The sequence below is a fragment of the Crocuta crocuta genome, unplaced genomic scaffold (assembly GCF_008692635.1).
Source record: "Crocuta crocuta isolate KB4526 unplaced genomic scaffold, BGI_CrCroc_1.0 scaffold183, whole genome shotgun sequence".
NCBI lineage: Eukaryota > Metazoa > Chordata > Mammalia > Carnivora > Hyaenidae > Crocuta > Crocuta crocuta.
In genome coordinates this window covers 388,398-404,428 of record NW_027529431.1, presented here as the reverse complement: position 1 = coordinate 404,428, position 16,031 = coordinate 388,398, and positions in this window count along the sequence as shown.

Genomic DNA, 16,031 nt, shown 5'->3' with positions numbered 1-16,031 from the left:
CTGTCTCTCAAAAATAAGTAAATGCTAATTAAAAAAAGTAAAATAAAGAGAAAGTGCTATATTTTGTTCAAGCCATGACTGATGTAGGTCAAAAGGTTCTTTCCCATCCTTCAGTCATGCCATCTTTTTTTTTTTTTAATGTTTCATTTATTTCTAGGAGAGAGAGAGACAGCGTGAACAGGGGAGGGTCAGAGAGAGAGGGAGTCACAGACTGAAACAGGCTCCAGGCTCTGAGCTGGCAGTCAGCACAGAGCCCGACGCCGGGCTCGAACCCGCGAACCGCGAGATCATGACCTAAGCGAAAGTCGGACGCTCAACCGACTAAGCCACCCAGGCGCCCCTCAGTCATGCCATCTTTAACTCATGACCTTAAAATCTCCATAGCAGGGAACGAGAGAAAATACAAAAAAACACTCTGAACTGACTTGGCAAGAATTCAATAACATCCTGTCACCTGAGTGAAGGGGGGCCTAGAAAATATATTTTCTCATATGTCCAGAAAGAAGGAAATGAAACAGGATTTGTTCCTACCATGCATTTCCTTTCCCAATCACTTTTCAGAGGTTTGGTTCTCTATTGGACCAGACAAGACATATCCACTCCTGAATTTGGGGGGAAACAGGGAGATCAATACCGTTTAATTACAGTGACAATGAAGTTGGTATGGTTTCTGAAAAGAATACATAGTTGCCTTTACAGCCAAATGAGGGAATGGAGGCTCAAAAAAAAACAAAAACAAAAAATAAAAAACAAAACTGCTCAGGAATATAAATAGTAGTTCTCTACAAAGTGAAAAGAGATAAATATATCCCTTTTCAATTTTACTGAATAATAATGCAGTAAGTCACATTTGAGTTACTGGTTTTTAAAATTATCCTTATCTTCTCCAACCAAATTCAACTAAAATCTTACGTGCGAATGGCTCATCTATAACCCCATGCAGAGTATTGAATATATAGTGATGGTGGTCTTTTTTATATTTAGATTTAAGCCATATACTAATATATTAATAGCTACCACAGTTTTATTTATAAAACTATCATCAGAGTTTAATGAATATTGAATTTTACCCAAAAGTTTTAGTGAGATTAATAGAATGTTCAATTGTAACCTTATAAATGCATTGTACAGACAGGAGTCAGAGGTTCTGAACAATATTGTACATAATCACTATTTTATTTCTTGACATTTTATTTTTCAGGTACCAGGTTGGAGTGATCTGCTGTCTTTGTCAGAAAAAAAAAAAAAAAAGCCATCATAATGTATTATGTAAGTGAATTTCTAGTCTATCATAGTCACATTTAGTTCTTTAAAATATTTTACAACAGGCTTGGATTAAAAAATGTGTGGCTACATTCAGTCTAGATGTTCCTTTTATTTATCCCTTTCCCCATGCCTTTGAAGAAATTCTGTGTAGAAATGCGGTACCAGAGATCTTAAAGATTGTTCAGGGTCACCTGGAAAGGGATCCTGCTTCTTTGCTATGAGGACACAGTCTGGCTAAAGCTGTGTTGTTTTAGTTAGCAGGGGACAACAAAATTTATAAAAGTATTTATTTTAAGAGAAGTACAGAGATTAGCAATGTAAATCTTTTAAGAAGATGCTGCAACCTGGTGTATAAAAAGATTATTGAAAGACAATAATGTCTCTGTGTTTTCAACTCTAACAACACATAATCTGCATGTAGTATGTCCCTAGAGAGGAAGAGTAGGACAGGGGAAAGCCACACTAATTATTCATTTACTTGTGTTCTGTGAAAGCAATTACTGAATCCTCGGTTAAGTAAATCAGAAATAAATATGTCTCTTCCCATCAATCCATATTTGATTTGAAAATTTTCAAAGAATATTCATTGAGTTTCCATTTCTATTACAGCTTATTCTTGCAAGGTAATTATTTAACTCAGTTAAACTATTTTCCCTTATCTGAGTAACTCAAAATGACCTCGCTAGAAATTATCAAGTGTCAAAATCATACTTCCCATTCACAGAAAACTTAGGCCATATAGAAATATGCTAAATGATACTGTGAAAATGAAATAACCTAAATAGAGGAAGTGGGAAATTCTATATAGTACAAGTGACTACATTTTAAATAGATAATAAATAAGTACAGTTGACCCTTGCACAATATAAGTCTCACCATGCAAGTCTACTTATAAGCATATTTTTATTTTTATAAATGCAGTACAGTACTGTAAATATATTTTTTCTTCTTGATGATTTTCTTAACAGTGTTTTCCTTTCAGAGAAGGAGCTAAACCAATAAACAGCGTCTTAACTATAGATAACAAACTGGTGGTTACCAGGATGGAGGGGGGTGGGCAGACGGCTGAAATAGGTGATGAGGATTAAAGAGTGCATTTGTGATGAGCCCCTGGTGTTGGATGGTAGTATTAAATCACTACATTGCATGCCTGAAACTAATATTACACTGTATGTTAACTAACTGGAATTCAAATCAAAACTTGAAAAACTTATTTTCTTTTTCTCTAGCACACTTTATTACAAGAATACAGTATATAATACAAACAACATACACAATATGTTTTAATCAATTGTTCATGTTATCAGTAAGGCATAGAGTCACTAGTAGGTTATTAGTAGTTAAATTTTGGAGGGATCAAAAGTTATACACAGATTTTCAACTGCACAGGAATTGGCACCCCTAAGCCCCATGTTGTTAAAAGGTCAACTATATTCAGCATAAAAAGATAAACTGAGGGAGAAGCCATAATAAATTTAAAAATGGCCCATATTTGGATCTTATATCAAACATCAAAAACAACAACAAAAAGCAGCAAAACTATATTTTTGATACTCTGGAAAAAAATAACACAGACTGTAATTACATGGTATGATTTAATAATTTTTAAACATTTTGGTGTGATAATGGTATTATAGTGAAATCCTTATATATTTGTGATACATGGTAATGTGTTTATAGGGTAAAAAGGTGTCTCCCCTCTTGGGGCTGAAGATAAAGCTAGGAGAGACTGCTATTTAAGTGAGTTTCCTTATAATTTTATGATGATGACATTCTGAAGTAATAGAACCATGTAGCTGTGGTTAATTGAGAAAGAAATAAAGTTATGCTTAATACATTAGGCAATATCACCACTGTGGCAATCAGGAGAGTGTGATGTTCAGTTACTAGCAATAGTCATTATTACTTTGCATGCATATTTATAGATTTCCAATGCCTTTAAATTTTTTTAATGCTTATTTTGAGAGAGAGAAGGAGGGAGGGAGGAAGGGAGGGAGGGGGAGAGAGAGAGAGAGAGAGAGAGAGAGAGAGAGATTGTGTGTGTGAGTTAGGGAGGAGCAGAGAGAGAAGGAGAGAAAGAAATAATCCCAAGCAGGTTCTGTGCAGTCAGCACAAAATCTGATGTGGAGCTCAATCCCAAGAATACGTGTGTGTGTGTGTGTGTGTGTGTGTGTATACACACATATGTGTGTGTGTGTGTATTTTAAACAAAAGGCCCACAATTGAGTCACTTGTGCTAAACCCCATATCAACAAACCAAGACTTAACACCTAACCTAAACGCATTTTCAGCCCCTCCCAGGAATCTAACCTTAACTAGTCAGTCTGGAATTTTCTGGACAGACCCCTTTCATTCCCTAAAGGAAGGTAACCTTTCCTGAAACAATCCACTCTTTTCCCACTTCTGGCTATAAAAGCCTTCCATTATGTATAGCTCATTGGAGACCCTTCCTATTTGTCAGGTGGGATGGTGCCCAATTCATGGACCATTTAATAAAGCCAATTAGATCTTCAAATTTACTCAAGTCGAATTTCGCTTTTTAACAATGTTCATGTATATACATATACATATAGACATACACATTCACTTAGTTCTTTTTTTTTTTTTTTGACCTTGAATAGTTCTCAAACTTTGAGGAGGAACCAAAATAATTTAAATTGGCTATTTAAGAAATTCTGTTATAAAGTCTAAAAGTGAGGGGCGCCTGGGTGGCTTAGTCGGTTAAGCATCCGACTTTCGCTTAGGTCATGATCTCTCTCGGTTCGTGGGTTCGAGCCCTGCGTGGGGCTCTGTGCTGACTGCCAGCTCAGAGCCTGGAGCCTATTTCGGAGTCTGTGTCTCCGTCTCTCTCTGACCCTCCCTTGCTCACGCTGTCTCTCTCTCTCTCTCTCTCCTAGAAATAAATAAAATATAAAAAAAAAAGTCTAAAAGTGAAAACTGAACTCCGTCCATGCTTAGAAAAGTATAGTCCCATAGATTTTGAAAGGGACATATGCCATATTAAGGAAAAAAAAATCACAACTTTTAAGATTCCTCTATATTTTTATTATCAAGATGGATATATTTTATTTGAAATCTAGTTTTAATATAACTATTGACATACCAACACCATTAAAATCCTCTAATAATTGGACATAAAAAAACCCAAATATGTTGATATTTTAATATGAAATTTAATAAACACTCTGCATATAGGTACTTTTATAACCCTAACAAGAGCTTTAAATAAATGTTTAGACATTATGGGTAAGACGATACCAAATGCTATGATTAATGTTACTAAACAGTTTCTATTATAAACTTCTGTTTTCAGAACCTGACATGATTCTGAAAAAGTCTCGGTTTGCACTAAAGTGTCGCATGTTTTGCCTCTTTCTCTAGGTGATTTTCTTCTCACATGTGGGAGGAAAATCTGTTCCCTTTTTCCAACAAGTGAGAATGTGGAAAATATATTTTTATTGTAAAAATAATTTGCTTCCTATTTGTGTTTAAAGTAGTTCATATGACATGCTTGTATAACTACTCTAAATAATTTTATATGTTTTATTTTGATTATAAAAATTGCAGACAATTATTGTAGAACTATTTAGAAACAGAGAAGAATTTAAAGAAATATAATAACTCACACACAGAGATCACTACAGTTCATATTTTTTCTTTTTCTTTGCCACTTTAAAAAAATATGCATACCAAATATTTTAAAAATTAGAATATACAAATATATAACAGATAGCCAAGTTTTAAATATCTTAACTTGTAATTCTAAATGGTTTCATAATAACTCATTAATACAAGAGTTATACTCATTTAACCAATCATAAATTGTCTCCAATTTCCTATTATAAAAATTACAATATGATATATAACCCTGTATACCCATATTTGTGTGACCCTGAATATTTTTACGGAAACTTTCTTGAATTGAAAAAACCTACTTGCTACCAAATGATACATGTTCTCCCGTTTATTGAGGAGAAACTAGATTATTTTCCCATCCTCCTTTGCAATTAGGTATGGCCATGTGACTAATTTTTCTCCAATCAAAGATAGGCAGATTCAATGGGCATCATTTCCAGATCTTCCTGATTAAATCTCATAGTATGATACTCTATGTTCTTTTTCCATCTTGGATGACTGGCAAGTCACCCTTGGAAACATTGGTTAAATTTAATACCTGTTATGGCTTTAGTTTCTTAATGATTATTTGGCAGAAAAGCGTTCTGCTGGCCTCCATACTTGTCCAGGACTGTTATCTGAGAAACAACTTCTGATTCTTTAAGCTACTATGAGTTTAGAGTAACTTGTTATACTACAGTTTAGCCTATCGTAACAAATAACTTTTGAAGATTTTTAATACATATGATTAAACTGCCTTCTGAAAACTTTGTAGTAATGTATAGCTAAAATAGCATTTGATAATATTACAAAGTCAGCACTACTGCAAATATTGGCTACCTTATCAAAAAGGGCCCTACTAGGAAAAAAATGGAAAGCTTATATTCACCTAATATCCTGAGCTTTTACTTAAAAGATTATTTACAAGGGTATGGATTCTGTGTAATGAAATTACAAGGGATAGAATACAGCACGTAGTAATAATTGGGCTCCACTAACACCTCAGGACCTGAAATACAAAGGGAGGGAGGAATTATCTCAATTTGAAACAGAGAAGACTATGCAGAGTGACTGCTTAACAGAAGCCAGAGGCAGAAATAACCAATTTTGATTCTGTACACAGATGCTAGACACCTAAGCATAGAAAACAAGGTCAGAGAGTGATTTTAAAAAGAAACCTAATAGAGTGGGCACAATGCACCTCATTTGCCCCTTAGTATGTATTTTTGTTATTCCTGTGGTAAAAGGTACACAAATCTCTTCAGTATCTCTCTATTGTCAAGAGTTAGTGAAAATTTCATCACTGTTACACATGAAATCTAAGAGGCGAGTTGACAATGTTCTTCATACAAGATACTGTGGAACAAAGAAGGAAAAATAGGTAAACATAATATGGCTGCTTCCCTCCCTACTTTAGGAGCTGTTCCTAAAGCTGAAGTTAACGCTTCCTCAGCTATTGGGCTGGCAGTGAAGCTCATGAGGGACTCTTTACAAACCTGAATGAACCTTTGCTTTTGCAGAAACTGAGTTTTTGGCATTAGGGTTTGTAATATTTATTGGATGATTGTGGTTTACCACTGAACAGAATTTAACAAGAGTCATATATAAATTCCAGTCAATTTCTTGTGTTCTGAACATAGTCATCATTGCTCTGATTATACTGAAGCATTCCAATTTGCCTGGTAATTCACTTTGGCCAATACAGGGACCCACATATCTGAATGTGAGTTAAACTATGAATCCAAAATGGCCAAGCGAGGGTCCTTCCCCTGCAAGAAGGGAACTGGAGGATATAAATATCTAAACATCTTTCTCCTCTTTTTCTTGAAACCTCTGTCAATGCCCCGAGCTGGAGAACTGGCTAGAAGCCAGAGGGTAAGGGTATGCTTCAATACAGACCACAGAGGTTAGCATTTGTGAACACAAGGAGTGAAGAAGGTACAGCCTAGATCAGAAGAAAGAAAATAATGATAGCCAGAACTGGTAAAATTATTTTTGATATTTCATTTTAAATGGCATTACCTGAATGATTCAATGTGCATCTTCTCCATTTTCAAATCACTCAACCTTTTAAAAATACACTTATCAATTGTATTCATCACTTCCCTCTCGTCCATAACTATCATTTATTATTCTCTATTTTTTAATTTGCAGCAAAGTTAGGTGTTTTTAATTTCAATTCATCCCCCAGTTGACTATTCCACATTGTCTGATATTTCCTGAAATCAGAAGCAAAGCTTATTTTTCATACTCATTCCTTGCTTCTTAACATAGTGCTTTTCTTGGTGTTTTATGTATGATTATTCTCTAGTAGATATGTCTTAGCTTGGATTTAAGAATCATATTAGGAATCTATGGAAAAATATCATAGGCAATCATATGAATATGCAACAAATAAGTGGGTAGATGTTTTTAGTAACTTGAGAGACCATCCAGTCGGGGCCTGATGACTTTCCTCAGCTTATTGAAATGTTCCTTCATTATTTATGTCTCTCATTTTGCTTTTCTATTTCATATTAAATATCATATTTCCCATTTGTCTATAAACCAGTTGAGGCAGAAATTATGTTCTTCAGCTTTAACTCCTACCACATGATAGGTTTTAGACAATTTACTGTTAAATTTTTAAGTTAATTAGTAATTTATCATAACATATATATAAGCATGACTTCATTTCCTAACCAAAGACTTGTAGAGTTCATGGAGTCTAGAAACAAAGCGAATCAAAACCAAACCAAACAGGATCAATATTTTAGAATTTATGTATACAATTGTAACACTACATAGTGCTCTGATTTTGAGAATAAAATTTGTCTATGTGGAGAAAAAAATATGATTAAAGCAGAATAGAAAAGGAAATATGATAAAGTAGAAAAATATGATTAAAGTAGAATCTTTATTCCTCTACCACATTTTCATAAAAATAATCCATTAAAATATCTCAATCTAGGCCTACTGAAAAATAACCTAATTTATGGTTTAATCTCCTAACATTCAGAGTGCTTTGAACCTATCTGGCATAATTCAGCATTTGAGATGCATATGTCATTTTAAATCACTAAGCTGACATTTTTGTTTGTATATTAGTCTTATATTAATTTCTTTTAAGTATGTTTATTAAACATACTTATGTTTATTAAACATAAACTTGACCCTTCTTGTTTAATGTGAGAACTTGAATGCAGATACAAGATCTTCAAAACAAGCAACCTTCTGCACAAAGCAATCAGCATCTAAGACTATTAGAAGAAAATTCTAGAAACCTGGAAACAATTTTCTCAATCTCCTTTGCATATTTTGTTTTGCTTATCTTTTTGATTATGCCTTTTCTCATTATTAGTTTAAGTATATTTTCATATCCAATGCCTTTAGTTCTACAAACTAGTTTAAATTTTAGGCAATTAGCTGTAGAATACAAAACAGTTTCAGGTTTTTGTTTTGTTTTGTTTTGTTTTGTTTTCGGCTTACCAAGAGGGAGATACACCACTGCTAATGACTACTATTTTACAAAAACATTATAGTCTAAAAGAAGGGTTTCTTGCCTATCTAAGTCTGACTTGGAATCAGAAAGGCTTGTTTTCTTGGTCATAGCTCAACAATGATAGGTTTTGGCTATAGAGTGTGTTCTGTAGTTTCCTAGAATGCTTTCCATTACTGTTATTTGTTTCACATATCTGTTGTCTAGAATCTTGAATGTCTCTAGGCAACACCAACACAATATTAAAAAATAATAAAAAATTAAAAGAAGATGAAATAATATTGACCGACTTTCAAACCAGGTATACAACCTCAACATGAACATAAATAGATCTTATGAAGAAGAATATAGTTATGAAGAATCATGAAGAATCAACACAGTTGAGCATCAGGACAGTTATGATGGGCTCTCCTATAGGAATGATACATGAGGGGGAAAAAAGGTCACACACACACATACACACACACACACACTGAACACAAAGAGTGACCTCAGCCTTTCTAATTTATATATATTTTTCATATATATATGATTATATTAGTCTTCCATATAAATATATATAACATATGGTTGAAATAACAGAAAGCTCTTTTCTCACTGTTCTTCAGGCAGTAAGTCTAAGATCAAGGTGCCAGCAGGGTTAATTTATGATGAGACCTCTCTCCGGCTTGCTGATGGCTACCTTCACATCAAGTCCTCACAAGGTCTTTCCTCTGTGCATAGTAGTCCTGGTGTCTCTTCCTCTTCTTATAAAGATGTCAGTCTTATTTGATTAGAGTCCCACCCTGATGACATTTTTCACCTTAATTACCTCTTTAAAGATCTTATCTCCAAATATAGTCACACTGAAGGTTAGGGCTTCCAACATATGAATTTTGGGGAGGGAGGAGGCACAATTCAGTCTGTAATACTGACCAATCAATGACAACCTTCATTAGTCACCAGCTTCTGAATGCCAGTGAAATCAACTAGCAATATCCAAATTATAGTCAACATGCTTCCTTGTCTAAAGCTCAATATTTCTATGCAAACCTGCTTCTAAAAGAGTACTAAAATTCCTTATCCCATGCTTCCCCAAACCTTAGCAGTTTGATTTGTTAGCAGTGTAGTCTCCCTACATTAAAGCTCAGCTTTTCTTTTTCAGATACTGAATGAGTTTCTTCCTTTCAACAAAGGTAAAGAATACAATTTCTAGACTTAAAAAAATAGCAAAGACCAAATTTAAAAGTATGGGTTTGACATTAACTGCATGGTGACTTCTCAGGTAAATATCTCCCTATATCCTCCTTGATTTATCATTACTATAATGATAAATCAGTCAGTCTTTCTTTTCATTGTTACTCTTCCACAACTTTTCCCTTTTATGCTCTCTTTATATCACTTAGAATAACTCAGTTTTCTTCAATCTTTAATCTCCCTAGACAATTTCTAGTGACACTAGTCATGAACTGTAGTTTTTATTACACTGTATCTCATATTATTAGGAATACAGAATAATAAATAGTAAGAGAATGGTGTAAGTCATATANGGCTCTGAGCTAGCTGTCAGCACAGAGCCCCTTGTGGGGCTCGAACCCACAAACTGTGACATCATGACCTGAGCCAAAGTTGGACACTTAATTAACTGAGCCACCCAGGTGCCTCTTAATTTTATTTTTTTCCCTTAATTGTATTTTAAAGATAAGGTATGATCTTTAAAGTTATTTACCTTTATACTTATAATAATTTGCACATGGTATTTTATATTACATATTTTATATGACAATTATCTATATGACAAATACAATATATTGTTTATATTTCTATAAGATATGTATCAAATTATCTTAAGACTAGACTTAAAAACTTACAAATATAATAAAAGGTGATATTTCATAAAATAATGAAACCTTTATTTTCTCTGGGATTTTTTGTCATAACTTAACTAAATCACTTTTTGACGTTCTTTATTGTTAGAAAGAAAATATTAAAGATTTCTAATAACCATTAATATTCATTTCTTAGTTTAAAAATAGTTCAATAACCATTTCTTACATATAAATATTATATATATTCATATCTTATCTCTTCTGAAAATTTTCTTTGATTTTGCTTTTCCCAGATTCAGGAATCAAATTCAGATTAATAAAACTGTTAAATATCTACAGCCACAGGAAAGCAAGGCTTTGTTTCTTCACCTTAAGGAAAAGAAAAATAAAGAGAATAGTTTGGTTTGTTTGACATCCTTTAGATTTTAATTATCTCTCATTGTGATAGCTCTTTTGTTTACCAAATCTAGGGTTAAAACAAAATGGATGTGCCAAAAGAGAAGTGAAGGCTTCTAGGTTAATTATGTATAATTAAAACATATTAATATGAGTATGTTTTAATGACTGAATACTTTTCAGGTTAAAAGAAGCACACTTAAGTTTTATTCATGGACTGACATAAAAACTATCAACAAATCAATTTTTAAATGAACAAAACAATTGAGAAATACCCTTGTCAATCATTGACATCTACAATACACTTCACAGGAAAATTAAAGTCTCTGGAGATTTGCTAATGTCCTCATTGTCACTTTTCTCTCACTTCACTATCCATCAATGTGACACCTTGGACCTACTGACTCCATTAGAAATATATTCATGCCTAATAGGGACCTTATAAAAACTCCTTTGAATAACCCTGATTTAATGATTTGTGTTGATGATTCATACCAAACAGGTGTAAAGCTGAGTACAGTATCATAGATAGACATAAATTCACCATTAAAATACCAATGTCTCCCAAAAGTTAAATCAACTCAAATGACTAAATAGCTTATACTTATCCAAGCTTTGGAGCTAACAGAAGACATAAACTAAGTATTTATACAGATAGTAGGTATGCTTTGTGTGTGGGCCTTGATCGTTTTGAATAATTTGGCAAAAGAGGTTTCCTGACCTCTTTGGATCTCCCATAAAAATAGAACACACCAATTAAAATGAATTTTAGATGGCTTGCTGTTACATTGATAGCTGACATAAAAGTGGAATTATAATCAAAGCACTGGCTTAGAATCTCAGAATGTCTTAGCTGATGACCACTCAAGAGACTCTTCAATGCTGAGAACAAACTGAGGGCTGAGGGGGGTGGGGCAGAGGGGAGGGGTTGATGGGCATGGAGGAGGGCACTTGTGGGGATGAGTACTGAGTGTTATATGGAAACCAACTTGAAAATAAACTATTTAAGAAAACAAAATAAAAACCACTATTAATCAAACCAACTGCCCTCAGGAATGAAATATAAATATTATCTGGTCATTGTTAGATCATTTTCATGATGGACTGACTGAGGCTTGTCCTTGCCAGAGAACTACCACTTACTAGTAGCAAAAAGAAAAAACAAACAAAAAAAACCCCAAAAAACTTTTTTATCTTCAACTGGGGAATTCCAACCTACCTTTCTGATGTCAGGGATACAATTTCAGTGGGGCTATCATGAAAGAATTTGGCATAGCCTTACTGTTAGTCAAAATATCCATTTTCCATATCATACTCATCTACAGTGTTAAGGGTATGTAGAGAACAGTAAAAGAGGGCAAGTGTGCTTACTTTAGGAGAGCTCCCTTGAGGAATAGTAATCCACTCCCTCCTCACAAATACTTTGAGAGCTGCAATCCAGTTGGGGAATAATGCAACTAAAAAAGAGTTTTGAATTTTTTTATGACTTGTTTTTAATCACAAATGACCATAAGTCTGCTCTAGAGTCTCAACCAAATAGTTTAAATCTAAAAGCTGGTATTATTTTAGACAATCTCTTGGGCCCTGAGTTATCCTTGGCGAGTCATTGGGAGCTTGTGTTCTAGCAAACACTTCTTGTATCTATAAACAAAAAGCAATGGCTGGGTAGAATGATAAATGAATAGTCTAATTGCTGGGAGCCACACTGGCCTCGCTGGATGACAGTCACAGCGAGGAAATGGTAGCGTTCGCACAGCTCATGCCATGAGAAACAAAAACTGGTATCTCCTTCTGCTACTACTGGCTTATGTTGGAAATGAAGCTGCTGGTATTGACCAGGCCTCACAATATTTCAGATCAGACCGATATTCCCCACACAGATTGCTCATAGAAAAGCATATTCCTGCCTTTTCAAAAGAGACTTCAGATGAAAGCACTGTGGATGATTTTTAAAAGGCTCTTCCTAAGGGCCTTGCAGATTCAAGACTTACATAATAAAGGGGGCTAAGAACACAGTTACGATTGAGTCTGGCCCTGAGACAAAGAGCCTAATTTAGAGTTAAGGGCAGATATCCACCCCCACTCATTTGTTTTTGCTTGGAGCATTTTCTGGCCTTATATATGCTGATTACTCCCTGTGAAGGAACCTATTGAGGAACTTCTTCTTTTGTGATTATGGGAGCAAAGGTGTTTCCTGAAATACCTGTTTTTCTTGATACTTCCACCTTAAACAAGCTATTGACCCCTGCCCACAAAGAAGTAACTTCACCCTTTTTATGCTAAAAACATTGTCTTGTGTGCTAAAGATACCTTCCTTCCCCATAGGATAAGCATCTAAATCCCCTACCTCAATCACTATTGATAAAGGTTATGCAGGAGTCTTCTACAAATCTATGTTCTGGGAAATTCTTACATATCAAAAAAGTTTGTCATCAGAAATCATTGTCTAAGGCAAATGCCACTTCTGTGCTGTCCCCCAAACACTTAATGATAAAATAAAGTTGAGCCCCGGTCAGAGCGGGGATGCCTGCCTGGTGACCAGAAAGACTCTCGGGCCTCTCTCGTCCCTCCCTCACCAATACCGTCCATCCTTCATGGACCCCTGGACCCTGACCGGAGCCAGTCTCTGACATATAATAAAAATGATCACTTGGCTGTCTAGAAGAAGCCTAGCTATTCTTTAAGATATGTTTTCCTGGTCTGTGGTTGTGATTCTATGTTTCTGCTTTCAGAGTTTATTAGGACTCATAATTATTTTGCAAATGGAAATTGCCTGTATTACAACTAGTCAATACCTTCGGTCCAGAGACTTAAATGCTATCATGCAGGCATTGTCATAGAACATGATTAAACAACACATCTTGCAGTCAAAACATATGAGCTACTTGTTCTAGTTCAACTTATCATTGATGCAATTCTAAAAATGTATGTAATTAGATTCTATAGAATAAAATGTGAGTAACAACTAGCTAGGCCATTACAAACAACGCTCACAGAATATACAAAAAGATCAAAAAGGCCTCTCTGTGACTACCTTCTGACAATTTGTAAAATAAGGCAGATACAAAGACACTACCTATTGAAAACAATGACTATGTAGGCTTGGTTTTCTTATTGCTTCTTTTACACAACACTAGCCAAGTTCCCCTTCTAGAGAAAATCAAACAATATGCCCAATAACCTAACTCATAGTCCCTGCTTCCTGCCAGCACTCAATTTTCAGAAGTAGCCTTGGTTACTTTAAATCTTCTTTAGAATCATCTAGTCCATGGGGCACCTGGGTGGCTTAGTCGGGTCATGATCTCATGGTTCGTGGGTTCGAGTCCCGCGTCGGGCTCTGTGCTGACTGCCAGCTCAGAGCCTGGAGCCTGCTTCAGTCTGTGACTCCCTCTCTCTCTGACCCTCCCCTGCTCACACTCTTTCTCTCTCCTAGAAATAAATAAAACATTAAAAAAAATTTAAAAAAAAAGAATCATCTAGCCCAGTCCCACATCCTATAAAAAGCCCCTCACAGCTTCCTATTACCAAGACAATTCTGATCCTCATATTCTCTTGCTGCTAAAATCTAAATATCCCTAACTATGAATTCAAGAATGTTCGTGATGGTCTTTGGTGAGCTCCTTTTTAAGAAATTATATTTTAAGGGCTTTATTTTTTTAATTTTTAAAATATTTATTAATTTTTGCATGACAGAGAGAGAAAGAGAGATTGAGAAAGAGTGCACAGGGGAAGGGCAGAGGGAGAGTGAGACATAGAATCTAAAGCAGGCTTCAGGTTCTGAGCTGTCAGCATAGAGCCCTATGCAGGACTTGAACTCAGAGACAGTAAGATCATGACCTGAGCGAAAGTCCAATGCTAGATGCTTAACTAACTGAGCCACCTAGTTGCCCCTCCCTTTTTAGGGGCTTTAAAGAAATTCTTTAATTTCAGTTTTTCTTTCATTTGCTATTAGAAAAAATAAATAAAACAAACAAGCAAATGATATATCACTGAAGAGACAAAACCACTAAGCTTCATTGGGATAAATATGCACCTCAGGAAATGACTTTGGCTACCAGCTGTCAAATATCACAAGTTTAATAACTTCAATTGATTTTTCATGTATATCTAGATCTGCAGGGCCCACAAATCTCCAGACCTGGAGATCTTCCTCTATTTTCCAAAATCATCATCCACAAAGTCAGTGGAATTCTTCACTGTTTACTCAGCTTTGTTAAAGTCCTCTGAGTCCACGAATATGTAGGGCGTATAAGGTGAGTTGGGAAGTAGATGCTACTTGACCTTCAGGAAGCACAAAATTTATTTACAACTGAGTGAAGTTCACGTGCGACATTTGCAACATTTGTTCACATGCAACATTTGTTTAAAAACAACATATATTCTTTCTAATTTTATTTAACATGTAAATGTCTTTCATATAAAGATATAGGGAAAATTAATTTTCCTTTGCCAAAGGTGTGTTGAAAAATTACTATCGGACTTGAATGTATTTCATGAATATGAAATATACTCAGCAGTAGAACTTAGGAATATGTTTCCCACAGTGCCTTTGTGAGTGATTTCTTCTTTTTCGGGAATGCCTTTTGCCCCCTCAAGCTGACGGTTAATTTGCTGTGTTCTCTTTGGGTCATGTGTCATCTCCTCTGAGAATCTATCCTTGACCTGTTTAGACTGAATTAGTCTGCCCTTTTCTGTGATTCCATGACACTCTGTACAAACTATCATCCCATATACCTAAAGGATTTTTTTTCTGAGTCTTTTTGTCCCACAGACTATGGGTTTCTTGAGAAAAATCTTATCTTACTCATTTTGTATCCACAGTGTATAGCTCAGTGATTGTACAATAATCTTCCAGTAAATGTGTGAAAAAGTAAATGAGTAGTCATAATCTCTTCCTATTTAAGAAGTAAAATCTAGTAGAGACAACCAGGTGCTCCTTATTTAAAATACATCACTTTGAAAACCTAACAAATACTCCCATATTTGCTATTATGACTGATTAAGTGTTCTCTACAGTGTATAATGAAATTACTTTCTTTGTATTGAGAGAGATTCTATTGCACTATTGAAAAAATATCAATTAGATACTAATTAGTCTTGCTTTCTGCTTGTGGAGGGCTTGAGGTGAATGGGTGTGGAAGAGAATGGGAGCAATAATTAAGTAAACATTTAGGCAATTCAAACCATGTGCTCCTCGCAGATAAAAATGCAAATCAGGTTTGCAGTATAACCTTCACACAGACAACCAGGGCAGATGCTAATGAATCTAACATGTTTGTCATGAGTAGTTTAGTTTTAAAATCATTGATTCCTTTACAAAGAGAAGCGGTGAGACATAAACTGAAGTTGTTATGTTGCACCAAACCTGGAAAATTAAAGGCTGCTAATGGTCTTTTGTAATACAGTGTGAGAATGATGATTATGAAACCGCTCAGCAGTTTTGATGAATCACTCTCATCCAGCAAGGG